Here is a 9665-nt window from a genome sequence, read left to right as displayed (position 1 = left end):
ATTCATTTACGAATGTGATTGCACTCTAGTTTACATATTTAAATGTTCAGATATTAAGATTTGAATGAGGCGAAATAACATGCTTTTTCTCTCAAATATATTGTAATAAACATTTGTTTCAGATGTACAGCAATTATTTTCTGTATAAAAAATAATTTGGTGTTCAAAAAGTCTTTTTTCAAACTTTAGTCTTGAAAAAGAGGGGGTCGTCTTATAATCAGGGCCGACTTATATTCGGGCCAATACTGTAGTTTTTTTTTTTTTTATTTAAAATTTTGCAAATTTTATTAAAACGAAAATACTAAGAGGGGTTTTAATATCAAATTAGTATAACTCGTACTAACATTTTACTACAATAGAACTACATGTCTTTCTATCCGTGGTACCCTTTAAAATGTTTAATCGACAGCACTGATTTATATGCATTGATCTTTTGAACTGGAGATGTTATGTTTTTTGTTTCAGGGCTGATTAATTGTATCCTTTAATTAATTGCTGAATTAAAATTGCTACTTTATTATTTATTTGACAAATCACAATGAAATTTTGTAGGTAACCCACCAATGCGTATCGATCTATGTAGTTCGTAGTTCTTTCTATTTAAAATGCTGATGGTGCCTGACATGACAAGAAGGTCCGGAAGGTTGAAATGCATAAAATTATGATAACTTGGTGGTCACTCAGTGAAGAATTGTGTTTGGATTTGGAAGATACTCTGCATCAAATTGTGTCTCTTAGTGTTGAGGATTAATGAGAGAGGTCAACTCTTGAAGCAAACGCTTTAAAGTATCTTGGAGTAAGGAAAAATCAGTGCTGAGAAAAAATATTTTATTCTTAAATGATGATGGAGGAAACTAAAGTTTGCCTAACAAAGCCTTAAAACATTTGTTAAGTAGAGAATTGTCAATTTGGAGAAAGAAGCAGAATGAGGGAGTGACATTGGCCAAGTATGCGAGGGACTGCAAAGCTGTGGCTGGGTGAGAAATGGTAGCGTACCTGGGAGGAGTGAAAAAGACTGATAGGGAAAAGAAAGGAATCTTGAGCGTACACCCCTCACCTGGAAATGGTACTTGGAAGAGTCGCGGAAAAGTGCTGATGTGACTTGAAGACCGAGAGCTAGCTTTTCAGCGCAGAGAAAAGTGCTTACTGGTCCTTCTTGTAAGGCAAAAAGGCTTGAGGTACACGCCTCACATATCCTCTTTGTTTGGAGACTTTGCAGTGGCTAGCACTTTCCGTCCCCCTATCTGTTCTCTTTTTTTCTCTCTCTCCATTTCCTTATTCATTCCGTTTGTTCTCATGGCGACGCCTGGCAAGCTACTTTTGGATCAATTTGTTACAGAATAATCTCTGCCACTATAGCTTTTCCTAAAGTTGTTTCTGATTTTAGGAGTGCAGGATTTTGAATCAAGTGAAAGATTTTGATGTTGATGTGCTGTGCCATATTTTATGCATGGTCTTGTCTGTTTTTACAAAACACGTCAACTTTTGTTAATTTCTTCTCCGGTGTTCTCACTCCTTATTAATGTTTGACATATGGTGGACCAAGAGTTCTTGGCACATTTTTTTACAGATCACTCCCCAGAGTTTTTTTATTTACCCAGTGTACCATTAAGCATTCTGCACTATTCTTGCATTCATATTTCTCAGAAGAGAAGCAAGAGTGCTGAACTTTACCAATATTTTTGTCTAACAGTGGACAAAGGAAACCTATTCAAATAAAATAAATATGACCTTTCACCCATATAAACAGTAAGAAAGTGCTTGACAAAATAAAGTTAAATGAATAAACTAATCAAATTTAAGGTTTAATGTTTAGTTACCGTATTTTTCGGACTAAAGGTAGCAGTTTTTTTCATAGTTTGGCTGGGGGTGCGACTTATACTCTGGAGCGACTTATGTGTGAAATTATTAACATTATTATATCATTTCACATGTTATTTTGATGTTTTGGAGTGACACTGATGTTTTGGCAAACTTGTTAGCATGTTCTTAATGCTATAGTTATCTGATTAACTCTTAATAGCTATGTTACGTTAACATACCGGCCACGTTCGCATTTCGTTGTACGTGCATCATGTAACATGCACTGTACTGTACACTTATTCAGCAGGTTGTTCTCTATTGTATTTTTATTTTAAATTCCCTTTCAAGATGACATACCTGTTCTATGTGTTGGATTTTATCAAGTAAATTTCCCCCCAAAATGTGACTTATACTCCGGTGCGATTTATGTTTTGTTTTCCCTCTTCTTCGCACATTTTTGGGCTGGTGCGACTTATACTCATGTGCGACTTATAGTCGGAAAATAGTGTTTATTTATTTATAAAAGCTTTAACAAACATTTCCAGTTTTATACAAGTTTATACAAAACTATGACCACACCCCAATTGAGGTACTGCTGCAGAGCCTTAATAGAGTTTTTCATAGCAGACATCCAAGGAGTTTTGCCGAGAGCTGCAACAGGTTTATAAATAATACCCCTTTCATATGCACTTGAACACCGTTTAAAAAGCCTTGTATGTGAAAGCAATTTCCCGGGTCGACTGACACGGAGATTACGCGAACATTTAACAGGTCGCGTCTTAGTATAATGTCCGGGACTTTCCCGAGACGAGGCGTATGTGAAAGCAGGCGTTAAATTCCCGGGTCACAGCTCGATGGCTGATGACGTAAATATGATGGCGGGCCGATCGTCACTTCCTCTTTTTTTGCAGTAAGATGAAAAGCGGTAAACAAACATTGCAAATATTAAAATAGCAAGCAGGAAATAGCTAAATTAAACTGAAAACATAACTAAATTAAATTGCTACTTGATTGTAGAGCCGAGGAAGAGGGTCCAATGTCCATCTTTGGAAAAGTTTGGTTCAATTTTGTTGCCGATGTTAGGATTCACAACTGCGGAAACAAGGTTGTACCTCAAAGCAGAAAACAATGGAGGGAAGCATTCAAGGGTTTATTAAATACAAACAAAGTACACGTGATCGCGGAAAAGGGGGAATAACACAATGGGTCCGTGACAGTAGGTCGACGAGGATCAATAATGCTAACCTAAGCGGTAGGCAGAGAGCCGATAAGACAACAAAACTTTCTTTGTCTGTATGAGCTTGAATTGTCTGCAGGTGCGACGTCGAGAACGCTTCCACAAATGGCTCTATAACAAAACACGATTTGACCAACATTGTGACAGCCGATACCAACCAAAAATGATGTAATGTCCGGGTTATAAAATTGCGGCAGCAGCCCTCCCCACACAGACAGCGTCAGTGGGCAATATGGGAGTCTGTGAACATGAACGACCCGCGTCATTCACGGGATATCTCTACATGCGTGAAAGCAAAGATGCGAGTAAGTCCCGTGTCACCTTCTACGGGAATTTACTGGGATATGTTTGTGAAAGAGGTTTAAGAATGTCCAATATTCATCCTGATGGTTACGCACATCTGATCTGCAACTACAACTACTGCACATTAAGTGCAAGGGTTAACTTAAATTTTCCTCCCTTTATTGTAACTGTTTGCATGTCATTTTTAATTTAAAAATAAAAGCTTCGTATTTAGAATTTATTCTCCTTTTGAGGAGTAATGGAAATGTGAAGTTATTACACTGTACACTAAGATACAGTAGGTCAGATCAATTTGTTTTATCATCTTCTGGGCTGGATCATATGAATCAGACTATTTCAATGCGTATTTACAATAATTTTAAAGACATGCTTTTTTATATATAATTTTCAACAAATCTATCTACTCTTCCTATATTGTAATGAATTTGTGGTATCTCTTAAAAATAAATTGACAAATTATGTGTAATTTGTTGTTTTAAATGACTATGCGTTAATCTTATTTAAATAGCAAATGCATAATCTAACAAAGAGACCCCAGATCAATCGAATTTACTTGTGTAATCCTCTTAAAAAGAATGACACTTCTTGTGCCACTTAACATTTTTTTAATTAGTAGAACTTTTATGAAGTTCAATTAATGACTTCAAGCATTCAAGTTCAACTGCAAGAAAAGAGCCTCTGGCCATGACCAGGAAAGTAATCTCAGCTCGAGAAAGAAAAGACCACATACAGAAGGCAGAAAGGCAATAGGCTGCTTATTTCAAATTTCTGAATATCGAAATAATGCTATACATCAAAGACCCCTATCTCTTGGTTGTATGCTGTAATCTTCCCAAACAATCTCCAATGTGACCTTCAGCTAAGCGAGATAAAGAGGACTCAAAGTAAATAAAAAGTTTACTTTTAGCAGTGACACTCAGGAACAAGTATACCCCCCATCACCCCATCACCGATACATTTTTACTCTTTAGTTTACCTTCAAATAATAAGCATTAAGCAAGTCATCCTACATATATTAGAATTGCATTTATTTGGAAGGGCTGTTCAGCTATTTACTTTCTACACTGTAAAATATTAAAAGTTGACTTTACTAAAAAAATATATGCAAACTTGCTGCCTTAAAAAAATAATTTATGTTGCCTTAGATTAATTAGATTTGATTAACTTAATTATTGTGAGTTGGCAGTACTCAAATTAACTTAAAAAATTTGGATTATAGTCACTTGTTTATTTTGAGTTGGCAGTACTCAAACTAACTTAAATAACTGGATTACAGTAACTTGTTTATTTTGAGTGTAAAGTACTCCCATCATATTCAGGTCAACTTAATTTTCTTGACCTAAAAGAATTCCACAATAGAAATTACATCTGCACATACTAATTTCATTAAAAACACATTATCTAACAGTAATGACCCCCAAAACACAATAAATGGAGAACACTCATTGGATTAATTCAATGGAGTTAAAATTTACTTTAAAATGCTCAAAAGTGCATTTAATGGGAGACACTGGCTCCTGGCAGGCTGAACGGTGTTTGGTTAATGCTCAGTATCAATGAACAATCAGTGGATTAATTATAAACCCACTTTTGCAAACATTTTGCACCTCATACAATGTATAAGTACCTAAAATAACCTTTTGCTACAGAAATTACTGAATAATACCTGAACTGCATCAATGTCCACTCCTATCCTGTAATTTCCAAAGACTAACAAGCGAGATCCTATTATCATAATTTCAGGACATTAACTCAGCATTGAAGACATGGCGTCAAACTAGTTTCCCATTACAACATGAGCTTGAGCTCTGGTAAAGCTAACAGTTCTGATTTCTCCAACAATATTAGTGATCAAAACTGGAACTACAGTCAACATTGTGCCATGGTTTAAACTGCGCAGCAGTGATAAAATAAACAAAAATACAGAACTCTTTTTAAAACACACAACTCAGTTCAAATTCAAATTTCACTTTAACACCTGATACAGTAAACAAGATACTTTGTTTTTTTCACATCACTAAAAGAGTAAATGCAAAACGTGTACTGGAGTTATACACCTGAGAAACCTAAAATCTTACCAAGAATATGTGTCTTATTTTTATTCAAATTCTAATTTCATATTAAGCTTTTTCCTCTTAAAAAAAAAAAAAAAAAAGTAATTTCTATTCAAAAATATGTCATTAGTATATATATATATATATATATATATTTTTTTTTTCAATCAAAGAAAAAGTCATGTCAATCAAAAAAATTTGTTTGAATGCAAAAATAAATTTGTAAGTCAAAAAATATGTTTGAAAACTATTTTTCTTCGATTGAAAATTTTTTTTTTTTATTTAATTATTATTATTATTTTTTTTTAATTGAAACAACTTTTTTGATTGATGTAATTCTGCGTTTGGACCACATTTTGGCTAGGACATTTGTGTCTTTATTATTCAATCAAAAAATAAGTTGCTTCAAACAAAAAATGTATATTTTCAAAAGAAAATCACTTCAATAAAAAAAAAAAAAAAAAAAAAACAATTGTAGAAAAAAAGGTTTGAATGTGAGAAAATATTTGAGACTCAGAAATTTACACTTTATTTTTCATTGAAACTGTTTTCTTTGATTGAAGCAATCCTTTTTGTTTTTGAGCCATATTATGGGTAGGACATTTGTGTCCAAATCATTCAATCCCAATAAAAGTTGCTTCAATCAAAAAACTATTTTTAATCAAAGAAAAAAAAAACTTTTGCAAAAATATTTTTTTGAAAATATATATATATTTTTTAATTTTTATTTTTTAATTGACGTGTCACTTTTTTTTTGAAAAGCAAAAAGTTTTAAACTTTTTTTTTTTTTTTTTAAGGTGGAAAAAGTTTTGAAGGCACTTTTTTTTCGGTTGAATCATTTAGACACGAGATCCAACTTCAACGCTACTTCTGACATGTTTGAGTGGCAGGTGATTACGCCAATGGCATAAAAGCAGGAAGCAAAAATAATGGCCACCAGGGCACCATCCAGCCATCGGACTCTGCTCGAGTCCAAGCTGAAAATAGGGCACCGGTACGGGGGTGTGACATCGGCATCTCACCGGTGTGCCGGCGATGGTACGGTGCCCTGTTGCGGCACACTGGCAGACCCCGATATCACCACCCCAGCGCGGAGGCCGGCTGTTGAGTAGACGGCCCGCGACTGACACGACACTCATTCAAAGCTGAAGCCGCGGGGCTCCCGACGGGGCTCCCGGCGCGGGCTACTGGGCAGGCTAGTGTCGGGCCACTCGTCGGCCACTCCCATACCGGCGCGTCGCGACACTGCGGTTGGACCCCGATTGCCAACCGTCACGTCAGGGCAGTGGGTGAAGTTCCCCTCTTGAATCACATTAAGCAGCAGCGCACCATACCATCGCGGGCACTCCGGTGAGATGCCGATGTCACCCCCCCGTACCGGTGCCCTATTTTTGGCTTGGACTCGAGCAGAGTCCGATGGCTCGATGGAGCCCTGGTGGCCATTAGTCATTCTTTTATGCCATTGGTGTAGTCACCTGCCACTCAAACATGTAGCGTTGAAGTCGTATCTTTGTGTCAAAATGATTCAATCGAAAAAAAGTGCCTTCAAAACTTTTTCCACTTCAAAAAGAAAAAAAGAAATGCGTTCAAAACTTTTTCCACTTTAAAAACAAAAGTTTTAAACTTTTTCCTTTAAAAAAAAGTGACACGTCAATAAAAAAATATATGTATATTTAAAAATATATATATTTTCAAAAAGATATATTTTTGCAAAAGGTTCTTTTTCTTTGATTAAAAATAAGTTTTTTTTTTGATTAAAGCAACTTTTATTGGGATTGAATGATTTAGACACAAATGTCCTACCCACACTATGGCTCAAACACATTTCACATTTCTTTGCTTTTGTGTGCAGTGAAGGCCGAATAAATACTGCTCTGAAAGTTAGTCTTGATATGGGCAAGTAACCATTTGCCTCAGCTTAAGATGTCCTCGCAAATGGGTAAAGAAGGCTGCTTCTGAGCAGGGCTCCACAAAGTTGCACAACTGACGGTCGAATGCAGTTTCTCCACTTTTGCCTGCATCTTTTTGAGAGTGCCATGTCGATAGGTGTACTTTGAGTGCATTAAAAGATTTAAATGTGCAGAGGCAGTCCTTATGAAGACATGGGAGTAGGGATGTCCGAGTGTGGTATCCATGTTTTAAGCGGTAATGCTTAAGCAAGTAGGCTCTTTTCAGCAGAAAATGTGCAGTACTTGCAAGTCCACTGCATTAGAGAATACTGCTTTGGTTGACCTGAAAAGACACGATAATTTCAGCATTGAGAACTTGTTAGAAAAAAAAAGTTACATTTTTTCTTAACAGTCACAAATTAAAATGTCCAATTATTTTTAATCACAAATTAAAATCTGCAATAAATTATTTTAATATTCACAAACTAAAATGTTTAATAATAAGTTATTTTTAAATTAACGTAAATGATTATTTTTGAACATTCAAATTGAGATGTACAATTAATTTCTTAATCCATCTGTAAAAACATTAATGCATGTTTGTTATCCCAACCCATGAAACAAATACAAATATTAAATGATTCATTGATCAGTGTATGAAAGATACCTGTAATTGCTGAGACTGAGGTATGTGTGGACTTTTGACCATTTGCTTCAGCCTGATTGGGGGATGGTGAAAAAGAACACAAAATTAAGGCAACAATTTCAAAATATAGGCACATAAATGACCAACCTTAAACACACCAGGTTGTTATAGCGTCGAGTGTGATCTCTGCACTCTTTCTATCTGTATTCCTATATTAGGTTAGACCAAAGTTAAAGTGGTGAAATAACAGGGGGAAATGTGATCTAGTCCTCTGATTTTTGCGATTAATGCATTTTAAAACAATTTCAAATTATCAGTGCAGTTTTATCAAACATGGAGGGGGAGCACTGCACATGAAGAAAAGCAAATGGAAGGGCAGATGACAAACACTCTAAAGCAGGGGTCCCCAAACCTTTTCCTGTGAAGGCCACATGACTTTTCCCTTCTCTGATGAGGGGCCGGGTCAGTTTGTAACTGATAAAGTGTGACGATTGCAGCAGTGCCTAAATGTAAAAAATTATTGTTTTTCAGAAAGCCATATTTAAATAACCCTTTCTGAATTCTTCTTGGAACAAAGTAAAATAAAAATAATTATAACATAATATAATATCATATAATAATGAATAATAATAACACAATTAATTAAATAGATAATAACCAAATAACCCTGTCTAGGTTCTTCACAGAAAAAAGCCAGGAAATAATAACACTATTGGGGGGGGGGGGTTCAGGGGGCCGGACCAATTGTGGAGGCGGGCCGTATCCGGCCGGCCCGCGGGCCGTAGTTTGGGGACCCCTGCTCCAGCGCAAGAACCGATTACGTTGGCGCACATAAAGTCTGACTGTGCATTTAGCTCTTACCTGAGCCGAAATAGACAGGCTGAAGCTGACTTAATTCTAGCACTAACTCTGTAAATAAATCACTTTATCGACATTTCTAACATTTTTACGTGAGAAAGTAGCCGTTTAGATCTACAACGTGCCAATTCGGCGCTACTCAAGCTAGCCGTAGTGATTAAGCCACTTCCTGTTAGTTTCACAAAATAAAACACCCGCTAACGATAGAATTAGTGTTTTTATTTTTAAAACAGGAAGCGAACCTCCCCTCGGTCTAGCTAACTTAAAACCGCTGGGTAACTGTTTTACATCGGTTTTAAAAACCTCTCCCATCGCCTAAAAACGTTACGAGCCCCGTCTGTCAAGAATTTAAAACGGCGGCATAAAATGGGAGTCTACCATAAACTGTAGTCTACATTTGTTTCTGAAAATGATGAGGTTACTGTCACGGTCATATAGCATGCTTGCTAGCGGTGATATTTGATGTAATTGACACTTCTCCTCCCTGGCAGCACACAGGCTACTACACTACAACAAGACAAATCGACGGTTTACAAAAGAGTAAAATATTTACTTACCAAATCAGTGTGCTGAGGACAAGTAAACCCACAATGGCGAAAATAACTGAGAAAGGTGTTGGAAAGAGCGCGAAAGTTGGCTGGGCAGATCTGCGCATGTCTTATAGAACGCCCAAAGGACACTGGGTACAAGAAATTATTTTTTCTAATTTGACTTAACTGGGATATATCAAGTTAAGCAAGTTCTCCAACCTCAAATTACTACTTACTTATTTAAAAGTAGTGTTCACAACAGGTTGATGAAAATTGAGTTTAGTTCACTTATCACATTTAATTAATTTGAATGTTAGCATTTACAGTGTACATTTCAATTTCATT

The 9665-nt window shown here is 36.0% G+C and overlaps 1 long non-coding RNA gene across 1 annotated transcript; it reads right to left on the bottom strand.

Moving 5' to 3' along the window:
- Positions 1-7133: 7133 nt before the first annotated feature.
- On the bottom strand, positions 7134-9423 carry LOC130922145 (uncharacterized). The gene is made up of 4 exons (XR_009064462.1): positions 9348-9423; positions 8080-8141; positions 7954-8005; positions 7134-7629 (listed from the first exon to the last, which is right to left on the bottom strand). It is a non-coding gene; the product is annotated as an uncharacterized LOC130922145 (long non-coding RNA).
- Between the last annotated feature and the right edge of the window lie 242 nt (positions 9424-9665).

This window comes from Corythoichthys intestinalis, chromosome 9 (assembly GCF_030265065.1).
Source record: "Corythoichthys intestinalis isolate RoL2023-P3 chromosome 9, ASM3026506v1, whole genome shotgun sequence".
In the NCBI taxonomy this organism is placed as follows: Eukaryota; Metazoa; Chordata; class Actinopteri; order Syngnathiformes; family Syngnathidae; genus Corythoichthys; species Corythoichthys intestinalis.
This window is presented reverse-complemented; position numbering and strand designations above follow the sequence as displayed.